This window comes from Triplophysa dalaica, chromosome 16 (genome assembly GCF_015846415.1).
Source record: "Triplophysa dalaica isolate WHDGS20190420 chromosome 16, ASM1584641v1, whole genome shotgun sequence".
Taxonomy (NCBI): domain Eukaryota; kingdom Metazoa; phylum Chordata; class Actinopteri; order Cypriniformes; family Nemacheilidae; genus Triplophysa; species Triplophysa dalaica.
This window is the reverse complement of record NC_079557.1, coordinates 15894245-15904794: the sequence shown is the minus strand read 5'-3', so window position 1 is coordinate 15904794 and position 10550 is coordinate 15894245.

The window sequence follows — 10550 nt, the reverse complement described above, 5'->3', positions numbered from 1 at the left end:
CCTACGAAATCATATAACAGATAAACAGTCCACAGATGTGGCTTTTCTTATATACAAGAGCCCAGTGATTCAGAATGATATTTTATTGACTTATTAGTGTCAAAAGAGTCCTCTCTGAGTTACACAAAACGCGGACCCATAAACTCAAGGGCCGCAGACGCTACTGTCAGTTTGTATGTGTGTATGAGATGTTTTTTTTCTGTCAAGGGAAAGCACTGAGTCACCACAGTTAACGTTGAGATCATGTCACCCCACACTGTTAAATAGAGACGTGTCACACGTACTTCTTCGAAGTCAGTCCTGCTTTTCCTAGAATGTTTGGGAGTAAGTCACTAGATATAACTGCAATGGCTGCCAGGATCTCAGATGCATCAGGTCAATGTAGCTACTTAGCTCTGACCCAGTTAGATTTATTGAGGAGTGATGTGATATATTTGTATATGATTGATGATACTGTATGTTATCTTTTTAACAGATCTAATCCTATTTTAACTTGATTGTGATGTAGATTGAACTTGAATGTTAGGTTAACGTGTGCTTAGTTTTAGTCAACATGTTTTTTTCATGTAATAGTGCAGAACTTATTTTAAAAGGCCTGCTGTTCAGGTCATTATTTTCTTTATTGTTGTGTCCTCATAATCTTTCCTTAAAATCTCCTTGGTCTGAGGGCAAGACTTTATTGATTGTTCAATGGCTAGGCTTTCAACAATCCAATCAAATCCCAAAGAGCGAACTGAGACACCACCCTACATTTTTCTCATTCCAAAAGCGTTTTCAGGTTACCTTGCTCGACCCTGTCTGTTTTCCCCCAGTAGTTTGAACTTTTAGTCCTGTTTTGGAGTCATTTGCAGTTCTTTTGTTCATTGGTTCCCTTTTGATTTTCTCCCAGTGTGTCTTGTTAGCCCTCTTCAGTTTGTCTAGATATAACCAAGTGTTTCCATTGTCTAGTGTCGATTGTTGTTAATGGTCATTGTTTGTGATTACCCTATGGATTATATAAAAAAACTGCATTTGGATCCTCTCTCTGTCTTCACTTGCTGCAACGTAACATTTCCATTTGGAAGAAAACACCATTGTCAACAACTCTCGTAACGGCGTCCACGACCCAGTGCGCCAGCCTCTGCTTGGAGACAGCCTTCCCCTTCTGCTGTCCTCCATTACAGACAAGGAGCTGGTCAGAGCTACTGAAGCTCTTCGTGCGGTCCAGGACACAACACGGATGGGGTTGGGTCTTCCTCCCCGATGGGGAGCGCCTGCAAGTTCACCACTTGGTCCCGAAAGGGAGTAGTGGGAACTTTGGGCATGTATCCCGGCCTGGTTCTCAGGATAACGTGAGAGTTACCAGGGCCGAATTCAAGGCAATCCGGGGACACAGAGGATGCTTGGAGGTCCCCTACCCTCTTGAAGGAAGCGAGCGCCAACAGGGGGGCCGTCTTACTCAGGTGTTGAAGATCGGAACCTCCGAGGGGCTCTTGGACCCACGTAGGGTCCCAAGAGGGTATGGAGCGGAGATGAGGCGGATTCCGCCCTCTCGCGCCCCTTAGGAACCTGGTGACCAGGTCGTGTTGCCCTAGAAACTTTCCATCAACTAAGTCGTGATGAGTGGCGATAGTGACTACATACACTTTCAGTGTGGAGCGGAGATGTTAGTCTCCAGTCTCGTAAGAAGGACAACACAATCCTGATCCAGCACCTCAGTGGGTCTTTCTCGTTGAGAAAGACACCAGGACGAGAAGAAGCGCCGTCTAGAGGCGTGTAACCGGCAAGTAGATGGGGCCCTAGCCTGGGTGATGGTCTCTGCCGTAGAGGGGGAGTAGCCATCTCAGGATCTTCTCATCCAGTCTAGAGACCTGACATGGGTGTTCCAGAGGTCTGATCTGGGATGCCAGAACGTGTCCTTCCCCTGAGAGAGAGGGTCCTCTGTCTGGGGAATGGCTCAGGGGGAGTCGCTGTCCAGAGCATCAACTCTGAAGCCAAGTGTGGTTAGACCAGTGCGGTGTAACCAATAACACTTGGTGCTCCTCTTCCCTGACCTTGCACAGTGTCTGCAAGGTGTGCTTCCGCCCGTCCGGCAGTCAGCAGTGCGCCAGGGCATCCGTGCCGAGGGGGGCCTCGGTCAGGGAGTACCAAAGCGGACAATGGGTGGTGTTGCCGGAGGCACTGTGGTGTCGCCTGTCCGAACAGCACCCGAATGAGCTGGACCGGGGGTGGAGCCGCCACTCTCCGCAAGGCGTATACTGACGAGAGAGCGCGTCGGCTGTCTGGTTCAGTTCACCTGGGATGTGTGTGGCCCGCAGGGAGCGGATCACCTGCTGACTCCACAGGAGGAGGCGTCGGGCAAGTCGTGTTAGCTGCCATTAGCGTACGCCACCCTGGCGATGTAAGCAACGGCTGTGGTGCTGTCCAGGTGGACCAGCACGTGCTGGCCCTGCACTAGAGGCCCTAGCCTTCTCAGCGCAAGCAGCTCAGCCCTCAACTCTAGCAATTGATATGCCAGCACAGACGGGGGCTCGTCCGGCGCCCCGTTACTGCGTGCCCGTTGCACACTGCGCCCCAACCCTGCAGCGAGGCGTCCGTCATCACAATGACGTGCCTCGTAACCTGCCCGAGGGGAACCCCGCCCGGAGTAAGGTCATGGAAGACCAAGGGGTTAGGGTGCGTCGGCAGCAGGGCGTCATCACCATGCGCCTGCCTTCCGGTGTGCCACGCTGTCCTCGGAACTCGGATCTGTAGCCAGGGTTGAAGCGGTCAAATGTGCATCAATCCGAGGGGTATTACCCCCGCGGAGAACGCCATGTGTCCCAGGAGCCTCTGAAATTGTTTCAGGGGGATTACCGACTGCCTGAAGTGTTCCAGGCAGTTCAACACTGACTGGGCATGTGCTTCGGACAGCTGCGTCGTTATGTTGACAGAGTTTAGTTCCATTACGAGAAAGAGGATGCTCTTTTCTCGGTTGACCTGAAATCCCAATCGATCTAGATGCCGGAGCACCAGGTCCCTCTGTGTACACAACAGATCTTGCGAGTGTGCCAAGTTAAGCCAGTCATTGAGATAGTTTAGTACCCGCACACCTTTTCCCCGAAGGGGAGAAAGGGCGGCTTCCACGAACTTCGTGAAGACCCGTGGAGACAGGGACAGACCGAAAGGGAGGACTCTGTACTGATATGCCCGCCCCTCGAACGCGAACCGTGGGAATGGCCGGTGTCGAGGGGGATAGAGACATGAAAGTAAGCGTCCTTCAGGTCGATTGCCACAAACCAATCCTGACACCTGGGATATGTCAGGATGCGCCACTGCGTGAGCACCCTGAACGGCAGCTTGTGAAGGTGCTTTGTTCAGGGTACGTAGACCTATGGGGCTCAACCCGCCGTCTCTTGGGAACGATGAAGTGCGGGTCGTGACCCACTGAACGTCTTGGTTTTGAGGGACGAACTCAATGCCTGTTTTGCCAGAAGGGTGGTGACCTCTACCCAAAGTACGGAGGCGTCCCTGCCTCTGACAGAGGGAGAGATGATGCCCCGAAACTTGGGAGAGTCTCTGGCATACTGGATCGAGTAACCAAGACGGACCGCCTTCATTAGCCAGCGAGACAGTGTGGGCAGCTCTCGAGCTCCCAGGGACTGTGACAGGGTGAACAAGGGGACGGCTGGCGGAGCTAACCGTCTGTCACAGGGGTCCCCAGAGGGAAGGTTGGCTCCGCCTTTTTGCTTGCCTGGCGGGACAACGGCACGCACTGTCGGTTTGAGAGTGGTGACAGCTATCACATGTGTACGGCCTCAGCAGGTCAACCCTGTCAACAGGGGGCACGGAGATTCCTGCATTATACCCGGGTCGGCCTGAACCCCGTGGAGCTCTCTCAACGCCCTGGCCTGGTGGACCTGCAGGATGGCCATGGCGTAGAGAGGAGGCAGCCTGGCCTAAGGCATCGCAAGCTTTCGACAACAGTGATGCCGAAGTCTTGCACGCTTTGGACGGTAGGCCATTCTCCCCAGGTGGTAGCCGTCTGCGGCACAGGTGCACCGCGGGCAGACGTTCCATCCGGGGGATCTCGACGTAGTCCTTGAATGCCCCACCATCGAGGGAAGTGAGTGGGGCGTTCCAAGTTTTACACAGCTTCTCATGCACCTCCGGGAAAAACATGGCACCCTGGGTGGGCACGGTTTGCACCGCGCTCCGACCTCAGGAACCACGTATCCCCGGGTTAGCACGGATGACATCACCTCTGCTTCCTCCTGTGTGTAAACAGCCGGTGGAGAAGATAACATGAAGTACTGGTGTGTAAAGTTCAGTCATGCATGGCAGCCCTGTAGTGCAATGTAAACAATGTAATAGCAGCATTGAAATTCAAGTTATGAAGGGTAGTGGAATCAGTGGGGGCAGAGTTCAATAATGAAACAGCTCTGGGAAAAAAGCTGTTTCCTAGTCTGCTGGTTCTTGTCCGGAGGCACCTGAAGTGCCTACCGGAAGGCAGGAGAGTAAACAGTCTATGAGCGGGGTGAGAGGAGTCCATGAGAATGCTACGAGCTCGACGCAGACAGCGTTTCTTCTGGATATCCTCAATGGAAGACATGTAGTCCCTGTGATGCGCTGGGCTGTTTTTTTACCACCCGCTGCAGTGCCTTGGGCTCAGCAACAGAACAGTTCCCGTACCAGACTGTGACACAGTTGGTCAGGATGCTCTCTATCGTGCAGCGATAGAAGTTCACCAGGATAGTTGAAGACAGTTGGTTCTTCTTCAGTGTCCTCAGAAAGAAGAGACGCTGGTGAGCCTTCTTGACCAGGCATGAGGTGTTGGTGGTCCAGGACAGGTCCTCCGAAATATGGGTCGCTAGGAACTTAAAACTGGAAACACGTTCAACAGCCATCCCATTAATGTGGATGGGGTCGTGTGTCCCTCCTTTCGCCTTCCTGAAGTCCACGATGATCTCCTTTGTCCTGGAGGTGTTAAGGAGCAGGTTGTTGTTTGAGCACCATGTGACCAGGTGCCGGACCTCCTCCCTGTAAGCAGTATCATCATTGTTGCTGATGAGACCAATCACTGTTGTATCGTCTGCAAGCTTGAAGAAGGAGTTAGATCCGTTCACAGGCCTGCAGTCGAGTGTGAAAAGGCAGTAGAGAAAGGGGCTCAGTACGCATCCCTGTGGTACACCAGTGTTGAGGGTGATGGTGGTGGAGCAGATGTGGCCTAACCTAACAAGCTGAGGCCTGTTCGTCAAGAAATCCATAATCCAGTTGCAGGTTGAGTTGTTAATTCCTAGGTTTCCAAGTTTGATGATTAGCTTGGAAGGGATGACGGTATTGAATGCAGAGCTGAAGTCTACAAACAGCATCCGTGCATAAGTGTCCTTATTGTCCAGATGTGTGAGCACGGAGTGCAGTGCCATGGACACTGCATCATCTGTGGTCCTATTGCTACGGTAGGCAAATTGGTATGGGTCCAGTGTGGATGGTAGAGAGTCTTTTAGGTGTGCCAGGACCAGCCGCTCGAAGCACTTCATAACAATGGGTGTGAGTGCTAAAGGTCGGTAGTCGTTCAGGCAAGGGACAGGTTGAAGATATCTGTGAAGACCCCAGCAAGCTGCTCCGCACATGCCCTGAGTACGCGACCAGGGATGCCATCTGGGCCAGCAGCTTTGCGCGCGTTTATCCGGCTTAGTGCAGTGTAAACCTCTGTGGAGTTTAGCGTGATGACTGGGTGGTCAGTAGAGGGTGTGAGCTGGGTGGCAGGTTCCTTATTGTCTCTCTCAAAGCGTGCATAAAAGTCATTAAGCTCGCTCAGGAAGGGGGCATCTGTGGCTATGGGGTTGGAGTGGTTGTGTTTGTAGTCACTAATGGCCTGGATGCCCTGCCACATGCATCAAGGGTCAGAGTTAGAAAACTCCTCCTCTAGCTTCAACTTGTAGCAGTGCTTGGCCTTTTTGATGCCCCTCTTCAGATTTGCCCTGGAAGTACTATAGGCCTCTGCATCACCTGATCTGAAGGCAGGGTTGCGTGCTTTCAACAGGAGGCGCACTTCCTTGCTCATCCATGGCTTCTGATTGGGGTATATGGTGATCTGCTTCTGAGTTGTGACACTATCAACGGTGGTATTGATGTAGTCCAATACAGAGGAGGTGTAGCTGTCTATGTCCGTGTGAGAGCCACTGGTGGCCTGAGAAGCAAACATAGTCCAGTCTGTGTGGAGAACCCTTTCCCGGAGTGTAGAGTCAACCCCCGCAGGCCACACCTTGATGGTCTTCACCGATGGCTTCACACGATTAATGAGAGGTGAATACTTGGGGGTGAGGAACAAAGAAAGGTGATCAGATTGACCCAGGTGGGGGAGGGGGGTCGCGGCGTAAGCTTCACCCATGTTTGTATAGACATGATCCAAAGTTTTGTTTCCTCTTGTGTGGCAGGAAACATGCTGGTGAAATTTTGAGTGATTAAAATCTCCCGCAACAATAAATGCAGCCTCCGGGTGAGCAATCTGTTGTTTACTGATGGCTGCAAGAAGTTCTTTCATAGCAAGCTTGGCATCAGCATCCGGTGGAATATAAGCAGCCGTTATGTGACGGGAAGTAGTGAACGGCGTACGGTTCCTTTATGGGGGCGGGGGGAAGTAAATGGTCCGGGGTATTTAGTCTCGCGGTAGTAGACAGGCTATCGTTTATTCTCGTTTCTTCGAGCGCACGCGCCAGTTGTTCTCCCCTGGATTGGCGATTGGAAGAACTGTAGGTGACTTCTTTTTGAGAACAACTCTTCGTAGGTTGAGGATATTTGGGGTCTCTAGGAGATGCCGTGTGCGACGGTCATCTCTTTTATTAAAGGCGTGGCCTCTACAAGTCCAGTGGTATTAATTATATAAATCAAGTGAGGTGGTTGGCTTTCATAGCCCAGTAACACAAGGTCTCTCCCCCTTCACGAGGCAGCTCGTCTTGTGGCTGCTACAACGTATCTCCTCTCTATGAAGTGGCTGGCTCTAACAGTTCATTCAATTAGATTCTCAAGAGACTCTGGATAGATTGTCGTATCCGAGAGCCACTGTTTTCTTTCCCACTTTATTTTTACTGTTTTTGTTTTGTTAGTTTCTTTATTTTCTTTATCAGTCCTGTGAGGCAGAACCTTACTGATCAACGTATAGTCACATTGCGGGGATCATCCAAAGTATTAATTGTTTTATATTTCTTTTTCCACGTACAGAAGTTTTCTTTGCTTAGGTGGTTGAGTTTCTCATTTGGTTGATTATTTCCTTTGAGTGCTTTTAAGTTTGCGTGGTTTTGTCGTGTTTATATTAGTTCTTCTGTACTCTGGTTATTGGATGTATTTATTTTACTTTTGGTCCCTTATACATGTTGACTGTTGATGTAACCTCTAGTGGACTACAGTCGTGTCTATTGACTCTTAAATGTTAGACCTTTTTATAATAATAGACCTCCTATTTATAATAAATTGTGAAGATTTAAATGATTCAAGTTGGTGTTCTGTGACTCTTGGTTCATTGAATTGAACGACCTGCGTGCTTAAGTTATTCAGGTTCTCCTTCCTGTCAAATTGGAGTGGCGTAGTCTGCAGTAGCCTTGCTTTTGGAGATCAGCCGAAAGCTTTTGGGTTACATTTGGCGTAGTCGGCAGGGTTTATTATATAAAAACGTGACCTTTGGAGAGTCAGAGAGCAAACAAAATTTTTTTGTGGTGGAAGGAAAACAGTGGCTGTCGGTGTGAGGGCGTTGGACCAAGGACTCTGCAATTTTGCTCTGGTGTCAGCAATACAGGGATGTCTCATATTAATATTATAGTTTTTTTTTTCCGTTGATATTTGTTTTCATTATGGAAGAGCATCTCTGTAATTTGACTGAACTAGTACAAAAACTACAGGCAGATAATAGGTATCTTCGAGAGGAATTGCAGCGAGGGGTTGTTGACGTTGAGCCTGAGGAGGGAGAGATTGCTCATCCTGGGGCCCGTTTCAGAAAGCAGGGTAAGTGCAAACTCAGAGTAAATCAGCCCCAGAAAACCGAATACTCTGGGTTTTTGGTTTCAGAACGCGAGGTATGTCAAACCCGCGACCGCGGAGTAAGTCAAGACCATTTCAGAAATCGAGGTATTTTATACTCCGAGTGAGTAACCAGAGTAACCTACTCCGTGAACCTAACCTGGTCTTTAGCAGGTTTTATTCCGCAAACCCAGGGTTTGTTACAATCTCCACCCCTTTAAGAAGCGCGAGCGGTTTTGAAATTGCATACGCCATTTGATTATTGATTTGTGTTCCTAATCGCGCTCTATTTAGTCACACAGAACTTAAAATGGCATTTCCGTTTATTTAGGAACTCGTAGATGAGGAAGATGCATTAATTTGCAGAGAATTAAATTTATGTCGGGAGAGAATTGTGAGGCCCCGTTTGGACGTTTTATCTTAACTTTTAAGGCCAGTTTAAGAAGTATATTTAACATTTCCCAATCAGGCATACTACTAGCAAGAGCATTTTATTTTTGTATACTTTCCTGAATGAATGATGTTATTGCATTTCTACGACGGCGATTTTTATGCCATGTAAAAAAAAAAAAAAAAAGATTTGAGAATAAAGTCGAAATGTTACGAGATTAAAGTCGCCACTGTTGAGCTTGTGCAGAGGCAGCAGCTTTTGCCAGAGGGGAACTGGAATCCCCTGGTTTGGGCCTGGGTTCCCCTGGGTTTTTTTTTTCTCGATGGGAGTTTTGGGTTCCTCACCACCGTTTGCATATTGTTTTGCACTATCTGCCTTGCCGGGGGAGGCTGCTTTAGTATTCATACTTGTATTAAATGTGTCTCATTACAGCTGCTTTGTAACAATGAAAATTGTAAAAAGCGCTATATAAATAAAGTTGAGTTGAGTTGAGTTGAGAAAGGAAGTGTTCTAGATTTTCAGGTAAAAGGTCCATCGATATGTTGACTGTAGATGATTGGGTGGAAGAAGTGCGTAGTGCTTTTACGGTACGGCCTGTTTCAATGGCCGAAAAGGCCTTGTTTGTTTATGATTTATTAGATGGGGAAGCCAAGGCTGAAGTAAAGTTTCGGCCTCCAAGCAATAGGGATGATCCTGGGAAAATCTTTAAGATCTTGCTTGATCTGTATGGGTGTTCTCAGTCCCTTGTTAGTTTGCAGAAGCAGTTCTTCCAACGTCGGCAACAAGAAGAGGAGTCGCTCCGCCAGTATTCACATGCTCTTATGGCTATAATGGAGGTAATGAAACGAAAGAACCCTTTGGGTGTTTGCCATTCAGATCTTACCTTACGTGACCAGTTTGTGGAACTACACAATTCTGTTGTGTAGATCTGGGAAGCTTAATGGGAGAACCACAAACTAGACCTTCGCCTCAGGCGCAAAGTCAAGGTGTAGGTCAGGAGACTTGGCAGCAGGGAAACTAACCCCCTCCGGTGCTGGGAGCCTGGCACCTGGAGGGAGGGTTTTAGGCTCAAGTGTAGTAGAAGATAGCGTTCTGCCACGACTCATTGGCCAGTGTCCAGTGGTGGAAGTTTTATTTGGGGAAGTAAAAACCCCTTGTCTACTGGACACTGGGTCTATGGTGTCTATGATGACGGAAAGTTTTTTTGAGTCTAGCTTCCCTGCCCATGTGAAGGATTGTCTGCAGCCTTGTGATTGGGTGCGGTTAAAGGCCGCAAATGGCCTGGGAATACCGTATTGTGGATATGTGGAGCTTGAGGTTAGGGTTTCGGGTAAAGTTCTCCCTAATATGGGGGTACTAATCATGAAAGATCCCCAAGATTCCTTAACGAGACAACTAAAACTCTTAGTTCCAGGTCTTCTTGGTATGAACATTCTCAATTCCTGTTATCAAGAACTTCTTTATCAGTACGAATGGAATTTGTTAACCGTAGTACAGTAGGCAGGAAGGGAGTGGAGACAAGCCCTCTCTGAGTGTCAGAGTTTAGCCCTGACCGCAGGGACCAGATGTGTGGGTAAAGCAGTTGTGAGAGCTGGGCCTGCAATAAGAGTTCCAGCGGGTTCCCTTCAGTGGGTTCCCACGAATTGTGGCCAGAGTGTGGCCCGTGCGATTACTTCAGTCTATTTGGAACCACCGATTAGTGAGGGTGGTGCCTTACCTGCAAATTTTCTCATTTCTAAATGTCTGCTACCTGTATATCGAGGTATAGTTTGTGTCCCTGTGGTAAATCTGGGAGAGCGAGATCAGTGGCTTAGACCAAAAACTTTCCTTGGACTTTTGTATATGGTTAGGTTGCCATTATTGGGAAATGAGTACCGGGTAAGTGGCGCCAGGCTGAAATCTGTCATTTGTAATCAAGTCAAGGAAGCCAGTGGTGATCCAACGTTTAACCCTACCGACTGGCCCTCGTTGTCTACGGAACAGTCTCAGCAGGTTGGGTCCCTTTTGACAAGGTTTGGTGCTGTGTTCAGTAAGAGTGTAGGCGACTTGGGATGTACTCCATTGATGGAACATGAAGTCCCTGTCATGGATAATGTTCCAGTTCGGCAACGCTATCGCAGGTTGCCCCTTCCCAATATGAGCAGGTTAAAGCACATTAACGAACAGGGAGTGGTTGGGCCTTGTA